Source organism: Octodon degus, unplaced genomic scaffold, assembly GCF_000260255.1.
Source record: "Octodon degus isolate 3935 unplaced genomic scaffold, OctDeg1.0 scaffold00232, whole genome shotgun sequence".
In the NCBI taxonomy this organism is placed as follows: Eukaryota; Metazoa; Chordata; class Mammalia; order Rodentia; family Octodontidae; genus Octodon; species Octodon degus.
The window spans coordinates 2219520-2238406 of NW_004524808.1; the positions used below are offsets into that span (position 1 = coordinate 2219520).

Sequence of the window (18887 nt, forward strand, 5' to 3'; positions counted from 1 at the left end):
GCTGTACACAGATAATAAATCAAATCAGCATCCCGAACCTCTGGTTCAACATCACTAGGCACCAGTCTCTTCTGCACGGCTCCTCAGCAACAAGCCAGCGACAGGATGGAGGCCAGTGGCCTCTTTGGAAATCATTGGATGCTTCCAAGTGGGTTGCCCTTAGGATGTCACAGGGTCTTGCTGGCCACTCCATACCAGACTGTAAAACAGGCAGCCGAAACCTCAGCCTTAGAATCCAAGTTCGGTTGTCACTTAGAGAAAAAAATACACATTTTCATTTCTGGGTCAATAATCATAGGAACGTGAGCCAAAATAAGTGTCAGAAAGACAGGCGGGGGGGGGGGGGATGAAAAAGAAGGGTCTTGAAAAAGGAGAATTCTACCAATAATCAGAAATAGAAAAGCTTGAGGGGGCTGAGGCAGGAAGATGGCAAGTTCAAGTCCCATCTGGGTGACTTAGCAAGACAGTTGCTCAAAAAATAAAAAGAGTTGGGGATGTAATTCAATGCAAAGGCCCTGAGTTTATAACAATGAAATAAAATTAAAAATAAATTTATGGAACAATAACAACAAAAAGTCACTGGGTTCAAACCCCAGTACTGTGAAAAAAAAAAAAGTCATTTTTCCTATTTCATGCTTTACCTACCCACAGGAGCTGTCAACAGATACTGGATGGGTCAAAGTGGAAAAGAAAGCGTACTTTCAGGTACCCTGAAGTGAAGTATGTCCTCCTTTCTGGTGGCCAGATTACTGACACAGAAGGGAAAACTGATGGGTACCAAACAATGGGGGTGGGACAGCATTATGGTATAAAAAGTACATTCTATTAGACTGCAAGTGAAAAAATGTATTTTAACGTATCCAGCCTTGGGCCACCAGGAGAGCAGGACAGAAAGTACTGGCAGCATAGCTCTGCACATCACAGACGTGGTCCCACCCACTAGCCGCGCAGAGCTGTCGCCTACAGCGGATGGCTGCCTTCCTCGAAATGTGACCTCACAGCTGGTAAAGGCTGCGACTCTGAAGCAAGCTGCACCGTTGAGCCCCTGAATTAAAAAAGAACTGCTGAGCTGTCTACCCTGGTGTGTCCACCTACACTGTCCAAAGGAAGCCAGGGAACCATACCTAGTGGGTACCCTGCTCCCCGCTTGCAGCTCCAGGAGCAAGGGGGGGGGGAGTAGCAGCTGCCCTGGGTATGTGCGCCGGAAATTCAAATGCTGGCCGGGCTGCCATGACAAGGAGCTGGGGTGGGAGGTTAATATATTTTAGAATTAAGTTTCCTGTTACTTGCAAACACAAAGCAACTGGAGATTGTATTCAGGTAGGGCAATCTTCTTAGAGGAAACAATGTTCAGGGTTTTCTCTAAAATCACTTGCCATCAATGATCTGGTCACCTGGACATTCAGTCCCCAAACATTAGGGGCCTACTATGGCCATTAAGTGAAGTGCTTGTTCCTTTAACACCAATGTACCATGGCATCCTACAGTATATGCTTGCACCTCAGAGCCCTGGGTGCAAATTCTCACTGAGTCACCTAAGTAGCAAGGGAACTGAGTGACATTCACTGCCCTTTCTCTAGGCCTCTATACCTTCCTTGGCCTTTTGCTCTGCAAAGCAAGGACCTGGCACCGAGCGTGGGAGTGGGAGCCCCCGGTGCCGCAGCCCACCGCTTGGTGGTATTTCCGAAGCTGGTCGGGCCCTCCGCCGCTGACCCTAGAAATCGGGTCACACAGGACAAGGCCGCATGTGCAGGGCGGGGGCGGGGGCGGGGGCGGGGGCGGGAGCTGGGGAGGAGGAGGAGGAGGAGGAGGGGGCGCCTTTGCGCGCGACTGCTAGCGCATCCCCTGGGCCTCCCGAGAGTCTAAAAACTCACTTCGGAGGAAGAGAAAGAGCATGAAGTGGCTCTTTCGATCTGAGACACCCCTTCCCGGAGAAATCGCCCCCTCCCCCAGCCCAGCGCGGAGTGAAATCTTAGAAGCCGCGGCGGCTGGGTTTGAACGGAATGCCGGAGTCGGTGGAAGCCGGAGCTGGTCGGCCAGAAGGTCAGCGAGTTGTTTTGAGTTCTCGTACCCGGAAGGGGGGGCGGGGAGGAGAGGACGCCAGGGCCCGAGAGACCCCGCGTCAGAGCAGAAATTGTTTGTGCTCCGGAACAGGCAGCTCAGCGGAAGCCGCGACGGGGGCGGGTCACGTGCGGCGGTGGCGGCGCAGCTGGCGGGGGAGCCGTGCTGCGACCGGGGCCGGGCTGGGCGGGGGCGGGGGCGGCAGCGGGACGGCGGCTCTCACAGCCGAAGGTGGGCCCCGAGTACTCGGGCGCTGGGAGCGAGCGGCGCCCCGAGTTCGGCGCGAGGGAGGCGTTCGAGTTCCGGAGGGTGGAGCGGGAGCCAGGGCGCTCGGGGCTCCGCGTGGGGCGACACGAGCGGGACAAGGATCCCTGGGGGAAGGGAACGAAAAAGGGCCCCCCGGGCAGGACCAGAACCCACGCACAGACCGCGCGGGCGCCCGAACCCCAAGAATGGAGGCGCCGCTCTCAGTCGCCAGCCTCATTTCCTTCTTGCACGCAAATCCCGGAACGACCGGAACCGCCATCCCTGTCTACGTCCCAGGGGCGCCCTAGACGCACAGAGGAGCGTGCGTCCCGCACCGTTGCTACGGGGCGGGGGTCGGCTGCGGAGGTGGCTCCGCGGGGGTGTGGGCCGGCGCGGCAGGGCGCGCCACACATTCCCGGGCCCCTCCCCGGAAGAGCGGGAGAGAGGAGAGGCTATCCCTCTCCGGAGCCTCCTCGGCAGAGCACCAAACCACGGACCCCGAGTGGGGGGTGCTATGTAGAACCATCGGCCCCATCGAAAGGACAGAGGTGGCCTCGTGGCCTGGATGGGGGGTCTCACGCGTCCCCAAAGTGGCGCGCGCACCTCCAGCGTGGGAGGGAAAGGACACAAACTTGGCTATTTACCAGAACCATTGGGAACGCTTCACTTCGGGGTTCCCCCAACTCCCGGCGGCCTGCAATGTACCGTACCGCTCTTCGTAGGAGAGCCTTCGGGACTCAAGTCCGAGGCCTGGGAAGAGTGGGGTAGTGCGGACCCGCCTGGGACGGGAAACCCACCCGTGCGCGTTCCTCTCGTGGGGAAGGCGCGGGTACGGTTGCTTTGCAAAGCCCCCCACCCTGGTCGAGGAAGGACGGCTCTTCCGGAGGTGAAGGAAGGCAAGGAACGGCCTCGGACCCGGCAGTGGTGTTAGTTTTCTGTAACCCGGGCCCGGGAGGCCAACGTTTTAATGTCCCCAGACGCTGGACCTCAGTCCTCTGCAGTGTCTTGCTCCGAGTCGAGGCGGCGGGTGCGCAGAGTCTGGGGCGACGGGAGACGCCATTTGCATCCCCCCGCCCTCCTGCAGGTTGGCGGGGACGGGGTGTCGCCCGCCGCGGAAGCGTATTCCTGGCAGTGACACTGATTAGATGCTGTGTCTGTACGTGCACAGAATCGGGGTGGGCCTTCACCTCTCCTGTGAGCACACACTTTCTGTTGGAAAAGTTGCAGGGTTTTTTCCTCCCCTCCTCTCGTCGCACAGCTGCTGTCTCCAGGGCGGAATTAGGCGAGCACGTTTGCTCAGCCAGAGGGAGAGAGGATCGCGCCGGCGCGGCGAGGCCGCCGGGCCCAAGCCGCGAAAATCCAGCCCTGGCTTTGCGTCGAGCTGCCGAATGAGGCGCTTACTCGCGCCCGGCGAGCCGAGGCCTGGTTTCCATCTGCCCCTTTTGCCTCCGTGTTAAGTTGGCCGGGGAAAACCCAACGATCCGTGTAGAGCCCCTCATAGGAGAGCCCCCCCTCCCCGCGCGCCTGATCCTGACCGATGGAAAAAATGACAGTGTAGGTCAGAGCAGGCTGCCCGCGAGTATTAATGCGGCCGCCTCCGTTCGCGGAGCTTGGAGGATGGGCTCCTCGCCAGGAATCCACTGAAGGAGCCTCGAGCGACGCGGCCTCTTCCCAGACTGAAAACGTGGGTTCTCAGAGGGACCAGACAGATGTGGTCAGGCAGCTGCAGGAACTTACCCGCTTAAATGTATATAGAGTACATATTTCAAGCAAGATCAATGTTTTTTATTCTAATCAAGTAGGCAGAGCCAGTTAAAAATACTGTGAGAACAGGTTAGTTGGTAGACGCGAATCTTGGCTAGCTTGGTATTAATAAACGTATAAGCAGAAGGGGCTAGGCTGAGTACCATGATCTTGGCGTGGCCAATGTGTACCCTAAGAAGCCGGGGTCCTCTTTTGCGTTCCACCTTCGAGAACCTTTAAATAGAACTGGAAGAAGAGGGGATTATTTTGTAGTTTCTTTTGGGGGTTCTTACTCCTTGCAAACTCCTGCCTTAGGGTTGTTTGTGCTTCGCTTTCCTAGCCTGCGATTTTCTCTTGGCATTTGCTTTTCCTGTGTACGTGCCGCCGGGTGCGGGGAGGCGGCCCGGAGACGTGTGCTGCTGCCGCCCTCAGATTCTCACTTGCGCTCCACGCGGCCTCGAAGGAGGGGGAAATATGAACTCTCCGGGTGGCGCTCGAGAACTGGAATTCTGATTTAGAGCTACAGACTCGTTCCGGAGACTGACCGGCCACGGCTGGTGGGGCTGGGGGCTGGGAAGGGGAAACCCCAGGGGTGCCCCTGAGGCCTCAGGAGCAAACCTGGAGGCGCCCGCGTTCTTTGTCCTTTGCGGCGCTGACAGCCTGGCACACACACAGTTCCGATAAGGATCTACTGAGAGCCAGAGCGCATAGCCAGCACTTTTCAGTGATTAGGCTAACGCCAGTAGCCATGGAAGAGAAAGGCCATATGTGTTGTCTCTGAAAAAGAAAAAACAGTCTCACCTAATGAGTTATGGGTGACCCGGCGAGAGGCCAGCCAGGGGCGCTTAGGCTCTTCTTTGCCTTACACTCCTCTCCATCGTGCTGGAAACCCCAATTTCAAAGGCAATGGGAAGCTTTTTGAAATTACAAATCAGACCGATTCTCTTTACATGACTGCTACTTGCATTCCACCTAACAGTAAAATGCGGCCCACCAACAGCCCAGAGACAGTGTGACCCTCCACCAGCCCCTGACCAGGTTAAACCCAAAGCACACCCCCAGGGGGCTTGACTTTTGCTCAACTCCTCTGAGAGGTGATTTAGAGGTGGCCTTGCACCATCAAAAGGATGGCCTGGAGGAATAAGGCGGAGGGCTCTAGGGCTGCAGGGAGTGGGAGGGTTATGGTGTCTGAGCACTCCCCCCCGGGGGGGGGGGAATGGAGGGGAGTCTAGTGGAGTCAATCTGAGTCCACTTCACCTGCTTTTCTTTTTTTCTTTCTTTCTGGCAGAACTGGGGATTGAACTCAGGCCCTTGCGCTTGCCAGGCAAGCACTTATTCTACTGAGCTGTCTCCCCAGCTCCTTGCCTCCTTTTCTTGGGCTTAAAGAGGGTCCTTTCCCACCTGCCTGAACCCTTTGCTCCATATAGGCCACTGGAAACTTTAACCCAGACCTGTTTTGCACTTTCCCCATCCAGGTCATAACCAATGCAAGTAGCGTTGTACTGGGGTCAGCTCTTTATGTACTGAGGTATGTTAGCCTCAGAACAGTCCTGAGGGGGCCACTATGATCATCTGTGGTACAGAGGACACTGAGGGCCAGGACTGGTAAAGGGCGTCCCAAAGCCAGAGTCGGGGATAGGGCCTGGCTGGCTAGAAAGACAGGGCTGTGTTGCCTGTCTAGTGAAGTGTAGTGAAGATGTGCTATGGGGGAGGGGTGGTGCTTCGAGGGGGACATACTGACCCCAACCTTCCAAAGGAAAAAAAAAATGTGAGAAGAAATCAGAAGGCTCAATATTTGGTTGTTGGTCTACACAGGCAAAGTGCCCAGAGCGCAATACAGAAACAAGTTACTGTGATTTGGTGGCACAGAAGGTCAGGGAAGGCAGTGCAAAGGCCCTTGCTCGACCTAGCTTCCAGCTGTCACGTCTGCTGAAGGTGACTAGGGGCTGGGGGCAGCCGATTCCCTAGAAATTCCTTATTACCCAGTGTCAGTGGAGTCTTGCGGCCGACCTAAACGACCTTCCACTAGGTCTGCTGGTTCACGCGGTTCTTTGGCTCCCGGGCGCGCCCTGGGGCTGCTCCCAGAGCTGGCCCCACGCGCTACGCGCCTCCTGAAGCTCCGGGATCCTCTCCACTGAAACTGGCCAGCCCTGGGTTCCAGCCTCAGGCCTTGGTGCTGGAGAGCCCAGTTCGTTGGTGAGGACTGGGAGGGCTGGTTCCGGGTGCTCACCCTGCCTCCCCTGAAGCACCCGTCCTGCCCGGCGGCGCGCGTAGACACACACCAGGGTTCCTCGCGCACAGCCGGTCTCCCAGGCTTCCGCCCTCCCTTCCTCCTCCCTGCTCTGGCTCTTCGAAAACCTGCGGCCGCTGTGTGCTGCGCCCCGGAAGCCAGGTGGGGGGCCGTGCTGTCCTTGTTCTCAGTCTGGGCACACGCTGGCACCCTAGGGAGCGCAGCCAGGCCTGCGAATCCCCACCTCCCTCGCGAAGTGGCGGCTGCTGGCGGGGACCTGTTCACTCTGCGTTTGCAGTGACCCGGGATCAGTGGGGAGGATAAGACAGTGGGGCCTGCGGGTGCAGGAGGGGTGCTAAACTCCCTGGCTCTGGGAGGCTGGCTCGTCCGGCCACCCCTAGCAGGACTCTGCCCAACACATGCGCCACCCGGGCCAGCGTGTCTCCACCAACACGAACCCTGCCTTGAGCGCGCAGACGCTCCGCTGCCCTAGACATCGCCCGCGACGCGGGGGACCCGGCTGGTTTGGGGGCTGGGCGGCCTAGCCGCTCTTGCCTGCGCTAGAGCGGCTCCGGGAGGCCCGGCCGGCCGCCGAGGCCAGGGAAGAACGAAGCAGCCCGCCCGCCTGCCTCGAGGCAGAACACTCGCCTTTCCCGGAACCTTGAAACCCAGGGGAGCTGCTGCCATCTTCGCGTGACGAGTAGCGAGACGCCAGTGATTAAGTGTTTCTTTCCGGCTCCCTCCCCGGTTGCGGCTCTCCTCCTTTCCACAGGGCTGGAAGAATAAAACCTGGCGAAAAAAACTACACGCGGCCGCGCTCTCCGCTTGCGCTCTGCCTTATCCATACTGGTCTCCCAGGGTGCGTCCCCTGAACTCCTGCACCTCGCCGAGGATCAAGGGTGGGGGTCCCCGAGGATCAAGGGCGGGGGTCCCAGAGCCATAGGCCTTGGTTCCATCTGCCTGGGCTCAAATCTCAGTTTACTGAGGAGGGGGAACACATTGCTGAAGCCACTGAACCCCATCTCCTCATGCCCCAGGGAGGATTAAACCTAAACATAAGAATCCCCCACCCACCCACCCCCGGGACTAATCCTACCTCGCCTCCTGGGATTAACAAGGCTCACAGGTCCATAAAACGTTTCCGGCGCGGCCAGAGGGTCTGTCTGCAGAAACCCTTTAAAGCTGTCCTCTGGGGCCTGGAGTCGGAATTGACCTCGTGGAGAGAGGTGAGGTGAGCAAACCGGACAATCCAATCTTTGGGGTTTGCAGACTATATCTGGTGGGAAGGTGGCTGGCCCACCTGGCAGACAGAGCCCAGAGAAGGATGAGTTTACTCAAAAGACACTGACCTAGAGGAGGGTGGGTGTGATCAGAGGCAGGCCGAGTTCAGCTGGCTACTAGCCCCACTTCAGTGAGTAAGGCTACTGCCTCCAACTTGAGGCTCGTCTCCACATCTGTAAAATGGGAACAGTTATCTTGCCCATACACCCTCCCCCTTTGGGATCTAAGGACCAGAGTTTTAAATAAAAGCACATTGAAAATGCTCCCTGATGTGTCCACACTCCTATGGTCAATGTTCAATGTCTTACACAGAAAACCCAATGATTTACTGATTTAAACAGTAAAAAAAAAAAAAAAAAAAAAAAAGCCTTTACTCAACCCCACTCGAGAATATTGGAGATAAGGTGAATCCAAGCCAAATCTTTGGAACCTTTTGAACTTCCTTATTTACATCATTTCAAATCAAGCTTCTGAAGTCCCGTAATGGGAGACTCATTGGAATGTTCTAAGATAACTCCCTGTCAAAAATTGGGGGTTAATGGAAACAAAAAGGAGCCTTGAAAATGGGTCAAAACACATTTTTAGTAAACCGGAAGATTATAAATTCAGAGTGGCTTCCTAACTATGTCCCCTTCTGTTAGTCTGGAGAGCAGATGCCCATAGATAACCAGGACCCTGGAAGTAGGCCCTGCCCCAGGTTTGGTTATCTAAGAGCCTGGCAATTGTTGGCCTGCTGGTTGAGGACAGTGAAGTAGGGCTAAACTTTGCTCAAAGTGAGTATCAAAAGAAAAACCTAGGCGTGCGTCCTGAAGACTCTAGACTGCTGTTAACGTGTGTGCATTGGGGTGTAATGTGGCTGTGATCTCCTCCCCCATAGATGGAGTCACGCAATACGACTGGCTTGTGGTCCCAGGCCCAGGATGCAGGCCCAGACGGTGCACTCACCCACCTTGCAGGTTTCCAGCCATAGAGGAGGGGCTCTGGCTTTCCTCTCTGCCCCCCCCCCCCCCCCCCCCCCCCCCGCGTCCTGGGGCCTTGAGCTCCACCCTGTAGTCTTTCGCGCTGCGCGCTCACCGCCCTGGCGCCCAGCCTGTACCCAGAGGCCTGCGCTGCCCCACACACCCAGCTATTCCCCTCGTGATTCATTTAGCAGCGGTGCAGAAAGCCTGTTTACCTCCGCAGCCCAGGGCTACTCGATCTGCGTAAAAAGCCCTAACGCCAGCGCCGACCAGTAGGGGGGGATTGTCCTATAGATTATTTCTTCTCCTGGTTTTTGTTTTGTTTTGTTTTGTTTTTTAAACCAGAAGGAAGGCTTGGTTGGAGAGGGGGTGGGGTGGGGTGTTGCTGCTGTTTTTTAAAACACCGTATTTGAAAGAGAAAGGCCACACAAAAGCCGTTCAGGAGGCACCAAGGCTCGTTTTACATATAAAAAAGTGCAGCGAATACCAAGGGGCCCCCAGCAGTGATAAACTAAGTGGTTGGCCCATTTGGACAATTAGCAGTTAATCTGTTATCTGCGATGGGCAAACAAGTTTTGAGGATCGGAGGACACCCAATTCCTGTTCCAGCCCACAGTGCGTGCTCTGATCCGTAAGGCACTTCCACTGCTCTGGGTTTTTCTCATTGCCAATCCAGCTCCGCAAACGCTGGTTTCCCGGGTTTGAGGACAGGCGCGAGCCACAGGACATTTTCTTGGGCATCTAGGACTCTAAGCCTGCATGGCCTCTGGGGCGGGAGCTTGTGTGTTTGGCTCAGGTTTCTCCAACTGGTTTTTACCACCTGATTTTGGAGACCTACCTCCAATAAAATACTAAAGTGAGACTCTGGGGCCTGGAAGTCAAACTGATGCGCGCGGCCTTGCCCTCGGAGCCCCTCTGGATGCCAGGCTCCCAGGGCCGTTGGCTACAGCCTGTGCGCAACTTCACCCTGCGCGGGCCAGGGCGGGCGGGGGAGACCAGGAGGCACGAAGCGCCTGGAGCCTGCACGATGATAAATATTGCGCAGACAGCCCATAAATAATTTGCATTATGTTCAGCTGACAACGCAGGGCGATTAATTTTAATAGCTACATATTTGCCTGGGCTGCTGCTTTCGTAGGCCCCGTAATGAAAGGCGAGAGACCGCCCTGGCTCCGTGCTCCTGGTCCCGGAAGGCTGCGGAGAAAGGCGGAAGGCCCGACCCGGGACTACTCCAGGCAGCCAGCCCGGGAGCCCCGGTCGCTGGCCGCGGGTCTCACCCTCAGCGCAATTTAGAGGTGGGGTGAACGCGCGCTGCCCAAGCACCCCCCACGGTCTCGAGCAACAGGAGCCCCCAGAATGACACTGCACGTGGGTCTGTGCGGGGAGAGCCACTTGTGGCCAGGAGACCCTCCCCACACCAAGTCCCGAGTGAACTCCAGAGATTGCACAGTCCACTTTGGTGGGCGAGGACGTGTTGTCTTTCGCTGGCGCCAACTCGCCAGTGGGCCGCAGCTCCGCGGAGGCTTTTCCGCCCTGGAGGCTAGGGCAAGGGGCAAAACAAAGCCCGGCTGCCCACGCGTCCTCTGCGCGCCTTTGGCTCACAGTCCTCTCGCCCCGTCCCGCACCTTGTGGGAGCCCCCTCCCCCCCGCAAGCTCCCAGAGCTCTTCAATTCAAAGGATGGCGTACAAAAAAGGACGGATGAAAGGGTTTGGAGGAACTCTTTAAAAGAGGGGGCGGGGAGGGGAGCGCGGCGAGGAAGGACACGGCGTATCGGCAGCCGCGGTCCCGTGGTGGCCGGGTGCGCGCGTGTGCGTGTCTGTGTGTGCATTCGGATGACAAAGCCCTGCCGCCGCCAGCAAGCTCCGGGCTGCCGGAGTATTGGTGGGGGAGGGGAAGGAAGGAGAAGGAGGGGAGCCTTCACTCGCGTAGGTGGCGGGGAATCGGAGCTTCCCTGGAGAAAGAGTTCATTCATGAGCCGTAGGAGGCCTCCCGGCACAGCCAGGTGGAGCCTGCTGAAGCCAACACCTGTGTTATTTGCCTTTTTGGAAACGGGCGAGCGCATCGATCATTACCATATTTTAATTGCCTTTCGGAAAGGTCATCTCTAATTATGGGTTGCAAGAAGGGATGGCCAAGGGGTCTGTAGCCCTTTATTATCTGTGTGCGCGCGCCTGCGTGTGTGTGTGTGTGTGTGTGTGTGTGTGTGTGTTGCCGCTGAGACAATGCGCCCAGCTCTTATCGAAATGCCAATCCGAGGGTGTCCGCGCGCTCCTGCAAGACGGTCACGACGTGCTGGATCCACGCAGACCCAGCTGCGTGTACAATAAAAGCCGAGCAGGCGGCGGAGGACCGCGCAGACCCACGGGTTTTCTTTTTAGAAACGGGGGTGCGAAGAGACTTGACAATAATAACACGCAGCAGGATTAAATCAGGGCGGGAAGAGGAAAATGCATTTTCATTTCTAGAGCGGCGGACTGTGTTTAACCCATCCGATCCCCCAAGAACGCTTTGTGCCCACGTGGAGCCCTGCGGAGAGACAGGTGTGGGCTACACGGCAGCTCGGGGCTGCCCGGTGACGTTCTGGGTAGTTATTTTCATATTAATCTCTTCCTTTAATTCAGCATGGTTGTCAGTTACAGTGACTTGGAACACTCTTGACAGGGTTTGTTGTACTAGAAGTGATACCCGGCTACTTGAAAAAGAAACATTGAGGCTTTTTAACTTTTGCAAGTTTGTATCTCCTTAGAGTACTTTTATGTGTGTGTGTTGTAAAATCACTTGCCCAACCCTTCACTTGCAAAGCTGATTTGAACTTGATCAGAGGGAGAAAGAGGAGTATGGAGGGTAGTTGAAGGGTCAGGGACAGTTGGGAGGCTATTTGGGAGATGGAAGGGTGTGGAGAGCAGGGAAAAGCTGTTGGTGACGGGTGGGCAGAGGCCCTTCTAAACTTGATTGTCTCTAAGGAGCTGGCATCTCTGATGCACTCTGCTGGTCTTGGGAGCATGGCCTGAGGGAGCCAGAGGCAACGGTCAGGAGCCTTGGAGAGCTGGAGGCTCTCTTAGGAGCTCTGCTTCCTGCCTGCCCCCACACCTGGCCTCCTGGTCTCCCCAGCAGCCGCTCTGCCGGAGGAGGGAGGCAGAGCCAGATGACTGGTCCAGCCCCCCAGAGACCGCCTGGCTTTCTCCTCCCTTGTAATCATAACCAGATGCACTTAAGCGCCTTTCATCAGAGGAAGCCCAAAACCCTTTATTTTTTTAAATTTATTATTATTATTATTATTTTTTTTTTTTTGGTGGAACCGGGGATTGAACTCAGGCCCTTGCGCTTGCAAGGGAAGCGCTTATTCCACTGAGCCATCTCCCCGGCCCCCTCAAAACCCTTTAACAGGCTCCAATGGAAGCATTGCCAGGGCCAACCAACCTGCTCAGTGTCGGGCTCCTGCACCCATTTCCCAGCTCCGTAAAGCCAAGGAAGTCTCCCAAAGCAGGGCAACCTTCTCAAGGTAAGAGGGTGCCCAGGATCCTCAGTGGGTGTGGGAGTATAGGCCCGTGCTCGCAGGTGCAAAGGGACAGGGCATGGGAGGAAGGGCAGCAGCTTGGTGCCCACACAAGGACAAGAAGAGCAGCCTCATGAGAAAAAGGCATTGGGGATGGAGACCCGCAAAAGAGCTCCCTTGGTACTTGGGCGTCCCACGCTCACTGTGTTGCAATCTGTCTCCTCTGCTGAACTATGAATTCCCCAAGGACAAGGGCCTGTTTTATTCATCTTTACTGGCCCAGCATAGGACTTGGCACAAAATAAATGACCAGAATGCTCCGGAGAGCACAGCTATGATGGAAAGTTCTGGAACCGAACGCATCTGGATTTTAAATGGGATCTCTGGCTGGTCATGGTGGCACACATGCCTGCATCCTTCCTAGCTCCTTGGGAGGCCTAGGCAAAAGGATTACAAGTTCAAGGCCACCCTGGGAAACTAAGTGAGATACTGTTTCAGAATTTAAAAGTGGAGGCTGGATATGGTGGTGCATGCCTATAATTCCAGCACTTGGGAGACTGAAGCAGGAGGATTGTTACAAATTTGAGACCAGCCTGGGCAACAAAGTGAGCTCAAGGCCAGCCTGAATTGCATAGCAAGAACCTGTCTCAAAAAGACATCAAGAACAACCATAATAAAAATAATAAAAGTGGAGAGATGGGGGATACAGCTCAGTTCAAAGGCCCTGGGCACAATCTCTGTACTAAATGGGTGTGGAGGAGCTCTGCTTCAATGGATACATAACCTTTGTGATCCTCGGTTTCCTCATCTTTAAAATGGGTATTAGAACACGTGATTAAGGAAAGATTAGCATAAATATTAGCATAAAAAACAGCAAGAAGGTTGGGGAAATAGGTCAGTGGTCTAAGTGCTTGCCTGGCAAGCGCAAGGACTCAGGTTCAATCCCCGGTACCACATGCTGTGCCAGCCCAGTGCCAAATCAGCCACCAAAACTAGGCATGGTGGTGCACACCTGTAATCCCAGGGCTGGGGAGGCTGACACAGAAGGATCACTAGGAGTCCGAGCTGCATAGCGAGACCCTGTACCAAATACATGAATAAAAGATGTTTTTGGGGGCCGGGGAGATGGCTCACTAGAATAAGTGCTTGCCTGGCAATCGCAAGGGCCTGAGTTCAATCCCCGGTTCTGGAAAAAAAAAAAAAAGATGTTTTTTTACAAAAGAAAACAATGGTAGCTGAAATCTTCCTTTCCCTCTTCCAAGAGCAAGGGCACGCTGGACATGAGCAGCTGGCTGAGGATTTCAGTGGGTGCTGGTGCTAGAGAAGTGTCCTTCCCACCGTCCCCTCTGCTTGCATGTTGTGGCTCGGTCTTCTCTTTGGCCAGTCCATCTGATGGCATTTGGTGGAGGAGAGGGAGGGAGCCAGCAGGATCTTAGGATTCTGGCCTTTTCAGTAGTGCCTTCACCCCAGCCCCCACCCCAATCGGGCCACTTTTTGTTCCTGCTGTACTCACAGTGCCAGGGATGGAACCCAGGGCCTTGTGCATGCTAGCCAGGTGCTGTCCTGCCCTTGCTTGTCTTTGATGAGATGGGGCCTCTCTTTGTTGCTTAGATTGGTCTGGCACTACGGGGCTCAAGGGGCACTCGTCTCTAGGCTTGTTAAGTGGCCGGTGCCACCATGCTGCTGCCCTGTTTATTGTAGTGGAGATAGGACCAGGGCCCCCACATTCCTCTCCTGGTGTTCCCTAGGACAGCAGCCTCAAGGTCAGGGGGTGAGGGTCAGTGGGCCGCCTGGGCACCTGAGACTGGTGAGTGTCAGCCTCGGGGAAGGAGGGAAGGGAAGGGGCAGATGCCTCCCACGTTGAGGCCTCACTTGAGTGTGACCCTGTAGGACTGATGGCGTCTGGTAATGAAGAGATGTGAGACCTGCAGAGGGATCGGGAGAAAATGAAGAGTGGGGCTGGCGAGATAGCTCAGCTTTCTAAAGTGCCTGCTTGGGCAAGCTTAGGCAGGAACAGGGGACCTTGATTCCTTGATTCTGTCAGCAGCACCACATGCTGTGCCAGCCCTGCCCTCAGGGCTGGCTGAGCCAGCCAAAAAAGACTTCTGTCCCCGCCCACCCCTGAGCCTTGGGGAGGCCTGGAGGGCTGGAGATGCTTCACTTGCCCCACAAGGAAGACAGGAAAGAAGAGCGAAACTAGGGGAGCAGAGCTAGGTGGTGGCAAAGGCCCAATGAGCCAACTCCCTGGGCGGGCAGGGCAGAAGGGGCTGATAAGTAGGGTCCTTTAGGCAGAGTGCCTGTCACACTTTGGGGTTTTTGTGGAGCAGGGGACTGGCCCAGGACCTTTGCACTTAGCTATAGTTCCAGCGTGGGTCTCTCTCTCTCTCTCTCTCTCTCTCTCTCTCTCTCTCTCTCTCTCTCTCTCTCTCTCTCTCTCTCTCTCTCTCTCTCTCTCTCTCTCTCTCTCTCTCTCTCTCTCTCTCTCTCTCTGTCCTGCTAAATTGCCCAGGCTTTTATATACTTTCGATCTTCCTGCCTCAGCCTCCCATAGTGCTAAAATTGCAGGTGTGCCCTACCCCTCCTGTCAAATTTGGTTTTTGTTTTTATTTTCTCTTGTGTAATGTTGGCCTTGCACATAGTAGGCAAGTTCTCTACCACTGAGCTACGACCCCAGTAATACTTTTCTTTTTTGGCAGAACCAGGGATTGAACTCAGACCCTTGCGCTTGTCAGGGAAGCGCTTATTCTCTTGAGCCGTCCCCCTGGCCCCCAACAATACTTTTGTTTTGTTTTGTTTGTTTGTTTGTTTTTTCCAGAACCGGGGATTGAACTCAGGCCCTTGCGCTTGCCAGGGAAGTACTTATTCCACTGAGCCATCTCCCCGGCCCCAATTTGTTGTGTTTTGAGACAGGGTCTTACTATGTCAGGCTGGCCTTAAACTCACTATGTAGCCCAGGCTGGCCTCAGACTTGAGGTGATCCTCCTGCCTCAGCTTCCCAAGTGCTGGGATTACAGGTGTGTGCTACCAGGGCCACAATCCTTTTGTTCTTAATCTATTTACCTTACTCTATGGATTTAGCAACATACTGTGAAACCGATCTCCTCCTGGCACAGTGATCCATGCCTGTAATTCCAGCTGCTGGGGAGCCTAAGGTAGGAGGATTGCAAGTTCAAGGCCAGTGTGGGCAATTTAGCAAGAGTTTATCTCAAAAAATAAAAAAGACTGGGGAAGTAGCTCAGTGGTAGAGCACCCCTTGGTTTGATCCCTGGTATGCAAAACAAAACAGAAAAAAGGCCTGATTTCTCTTGTAGCGTGTCAGATGCCGGGAGCTCAGAAGCAGTTTTATTCTGTGGACCTGGAATTACATACCAATACTCAACAGCTGGCAGCTGGAATTGTTCCGAGGCTGGGGCTGTTCACCCGTGTGTCTGGTGCTTAGTTGGGCCCTCAGCTGCGTCCTGTGGCATGAACACACCGCTCCCTGTGTGGCCAGGGCTTCTTCTCTGACCCACCCTCCAAAGTCATGGGGCTTCACTCATGCAGTAGTCACTGATGGTGGCCATTGGGGAATTAAAAAAAAAAAAAAAAGCCATGCTAGTCACTCTTGAAAGCTAAGCTTAATTAGTAGTGGCTTTAAACAGAACGGTCTACGTTATAATAGGCGCTTATACCTCAAGAGGCCTCATAAAGTATATGGGGGAGGGGCAGAGAGCTAAAATTAGGCCAGGGTAAAAAGAAATAGAGCTAAAAGGCAAATATGGATTTTATGAGAAATAGAAAATATCAAAGGGCAGCGCTCTCTCTTGGAGCTTGTCAAGTGAAGGGAGGACTGAGGAAGAATTGAGTTGGGGGATTAGACCCGGCTTTGGCTCTTCAGCATCCAGAGGGAAGCGGGTGATAGACAAGACTGTCTGCCACTGTCATCCGCCTGCCATTTGAGGGACAATCTGTGGCGCCCGCATATTGTCTCAGGGCACGTTATTCTCACTATTGCTTTATCATCCTCCTTTCAACATACAGATCTATTTGTATGGCACAAAGCTAGGAATGTCGTCAACTCGTTTCCTAAAGTAAGTGTGGGAAAAATAAGAAATGAATGCTTACTGTTTGTGTCCTGCCGCCAGGTGTGGTTTTAAATATCCAGCACGGATGGCGTTGTGACTGAAAGGGCAGGGTACATCTCCAGGGCCCCAGGTTCCCATTATCCTTGTCTCTAACCCCTGAATGGAGAGTTTGACTTCTAATTTCATGCTAGGGGGTTCACAGGCAGCATAATTGTATTTGCCTCTGCCTTTGATCTGCTATTTGATCTGCTATTTCATTGTGGCTCAACCAGGAGGCAGAGATAGAAACGTGGTGGAGAAACATGATTGTGTGTGGCTTTGGAATTGGTGGTTATTATTTTCTCTGGCTCCCTAGTATGACACACCTTCCCTAAATCTGAAATCAGATCATTTTCTCATTTTGGAACATCCAAAATTGTGTACACCCTGAGGAAGGTGTTCATCTTCAGCAAGGCTTTGGGATATGGCACCCGTGTTTAAGATCTCAATGCAAATTGACGTCCCAGAGTCTTGGAGAAGTCCTGGGCGAACCATGCATTCCCCCCCAATTCCTCCCTGCAGCCAGCTTTCCCAGCATGTCCCTGGGTCATCCATCCCAGCCTCCCCTCAGGGGACTTGAGACTGTTGAGCCAACTCTTACACTGAAAACTAAAGAAAGCCAGGCTCAGGGGCAAGCTTCTGGGCCAGTTCTGGATAAAGAGTGCTTATGCTTAGGAAATAAGCTGGCTTCTCAGATAGGGTCAGGGCATCAGGCTGTATGGTTTGTGTACTGCGGAAGGTCCCCAGCCAGGACAGGGTGGGGTGGCTGGAATTCAGGCCTTGGAGCACCTTTCTTTAATTGTCACCAAGTCACCAAAATAGGCGAGTGGCAACTCTGTTGTTCTCAGGGCAAAGGAGAGACAGATTCTGCCTCTAAGCAAGAAGAAAAGAAAAGGTGACAAGGGCAGGATGGAGGTTGAAGGGCCTCCTAGGAGCGGAGGCTGCAGACCAAGCTGCTACTGGCCAGTGCTTTGGCGCCATAGCCTGTGTGCTTGCGCTTGGCTTTGGCACTTTTTTAAAATTAATTTTATTGAGTTTTTTGTTTTGTTTTGTTTTTTTGCCATACTGGGAATTGAACTCAGGCCCTTGTGCTTGCTAGGGAAGTGTTTATCCTACTGAGCCATCTCCCCAGCCCCGAGAAAATTTTTTTAATTTTTCTTTTTTACATTTATTTTACTGAGAAATAGCAAGTTTCTGTTTTCTTTTCTTTTTTTTTTTTTTTTCTGTATTTTAGGGAACAGTCCACAGGGTGTCCAGGGTCTCACTACTAGATCAGACTCATACCAACCCTCCTGTTTACAGCCTCCCAAGTGCTGGGATTATAGGTGCACACAACCACGCCCAGTCTCAATCAATCACAGTCTCAGCCTGCCCTGGGGGCAGGGCCGGTACCTGCACAGCAGGCAAAGGGTATGGAACCCCTACCCCTGTGCCTGCTTTAATCTGCTGAGTTATTTGGCTGGCTTTTAAAGGTTATGTGTGCAGTTGCCGTGTTTGTTTTTGCTCTTTTTTGATTTTACTGTATTTTTTTGGTAGAATTATTTTTTAGGGGAGGTTTAATTTTTGTTTTTGGTGGCACCGGGGAGATAGCTCAGTGGAATGCGTGCTTCCCGGCAAGTGCAAGGGCCTGAATTCAATCCCCGGTTCTGCAAAAAAAAAAAAAAAAAAAAAACAAGACTTGGGCCGGGGAGATGGCTCAGTAGAATAAGCACTTCCCTGGCAAGCACAAGGGCCTGAGTTCAATCCCCGGTTGGGGGGTGGGGTGGGGGGGTGGGAATTGTTTTTGGTGCTGAGGACCGATCCCAGGGCTTCCAGCTTGCTAGGCAAACATTCTACTGCTGAGCCAATCACCAGCCCCAGTTTTGGCCCCTTTCACCTCTCTCCTCCAGGTAAGTTACCAGGTCCTCTCAAGCTTTTTTTGGACTATATATATATATGTATATTTATTTGGCACAGGGTCACAGTACACAGCTTGAACATGTAGTGATCCTCCTGCCTCAGCCTCCTCAGTGCTGGGATTACAGGCATGTGTCACTATGCCTGGTTTCCGTGGGCCAGCACAGTAGGCGGTACCAGGGATCAAACCCAGGTCCTTGCGCTTGCCAGGCAGGTACTTAGACTGCTGAACTATCTCCCCAGCCCTGGACTTTTTTTTCTTTAAAGATGTGTCTTTTTGTTTTCCTGTCTTCCCTGTCCCACAGTGCTAGGAGTGGAGCTCAGGGCCCAGCACACGCCAGCACTGCAAGAACTCTGCCATGAGCCCCACCCCACAGTGCTGGCATGTGGCTTGTATAGCCAGCAGGGTGGGAGGCAGGATGGTTTCTTTGTGGTTTTGAATGTGAAGCCTTTGAGGTATGCTCTTGACTTTCAGGCTGGGTATGCTTGGTGTGGGTATCTGAGTATAAGACCCTAACAGCTGGTACAATAGAGTCAGACAGCCTAATAAACTGTGTGGAAACTAAAATTATACGAAGGAGCTGGGGATGTGGTTCAAGCTTTGCCTAGCATTCCCCAGGGCTATAAAAAAGAAGTAGAAGAAGAAAAAGAAAGACATTTAAGATAAATGATGTGGTCATTGTGCTTAATCTGTTGTTTTAGATACAGTCTCCCTGTGTGGTACAAGCTGGCTTCCACCCTCCTGCCTCAGCCTCCTGAATGTTAGATCATAGTCATGTACCACTGTACCTTGCTGGAAATGATTTTTTACAAAGTACTTTGAGGCTGAACTTGGTGACATGGGCCTATAATCCTAGCATTCAGGGGCTGG

At 53.8% G+C, this 18887-nt stretch overlaps 1 protein-coding gene across 3 annotated transcripts in view; it reads left to right on the top strand.

Annotated features, from left to right (window-relative positions):
- The first annotated feature begins 1799 nt into the window (after positions 1-1799).
- Bcor (BCL6 corepressor) overlaps positions 1800-18887 on the top strand; it is a 125777-nt gene continuing 108689 nt past the window's right edge. For 2 of the 3 annotated variants that reach the window (XM_023705888.1, XM_023705890.1), the window contains exon 1: positions 1800-2043. The gene's annotated coding sequence lies outside the window, so the exon portion shown is untranslated. The remainder of the gene's footprint in view (positions 2044-18887) is intronic. The other variant, XM_023705884.1, reaches the window with a different exon arrangement.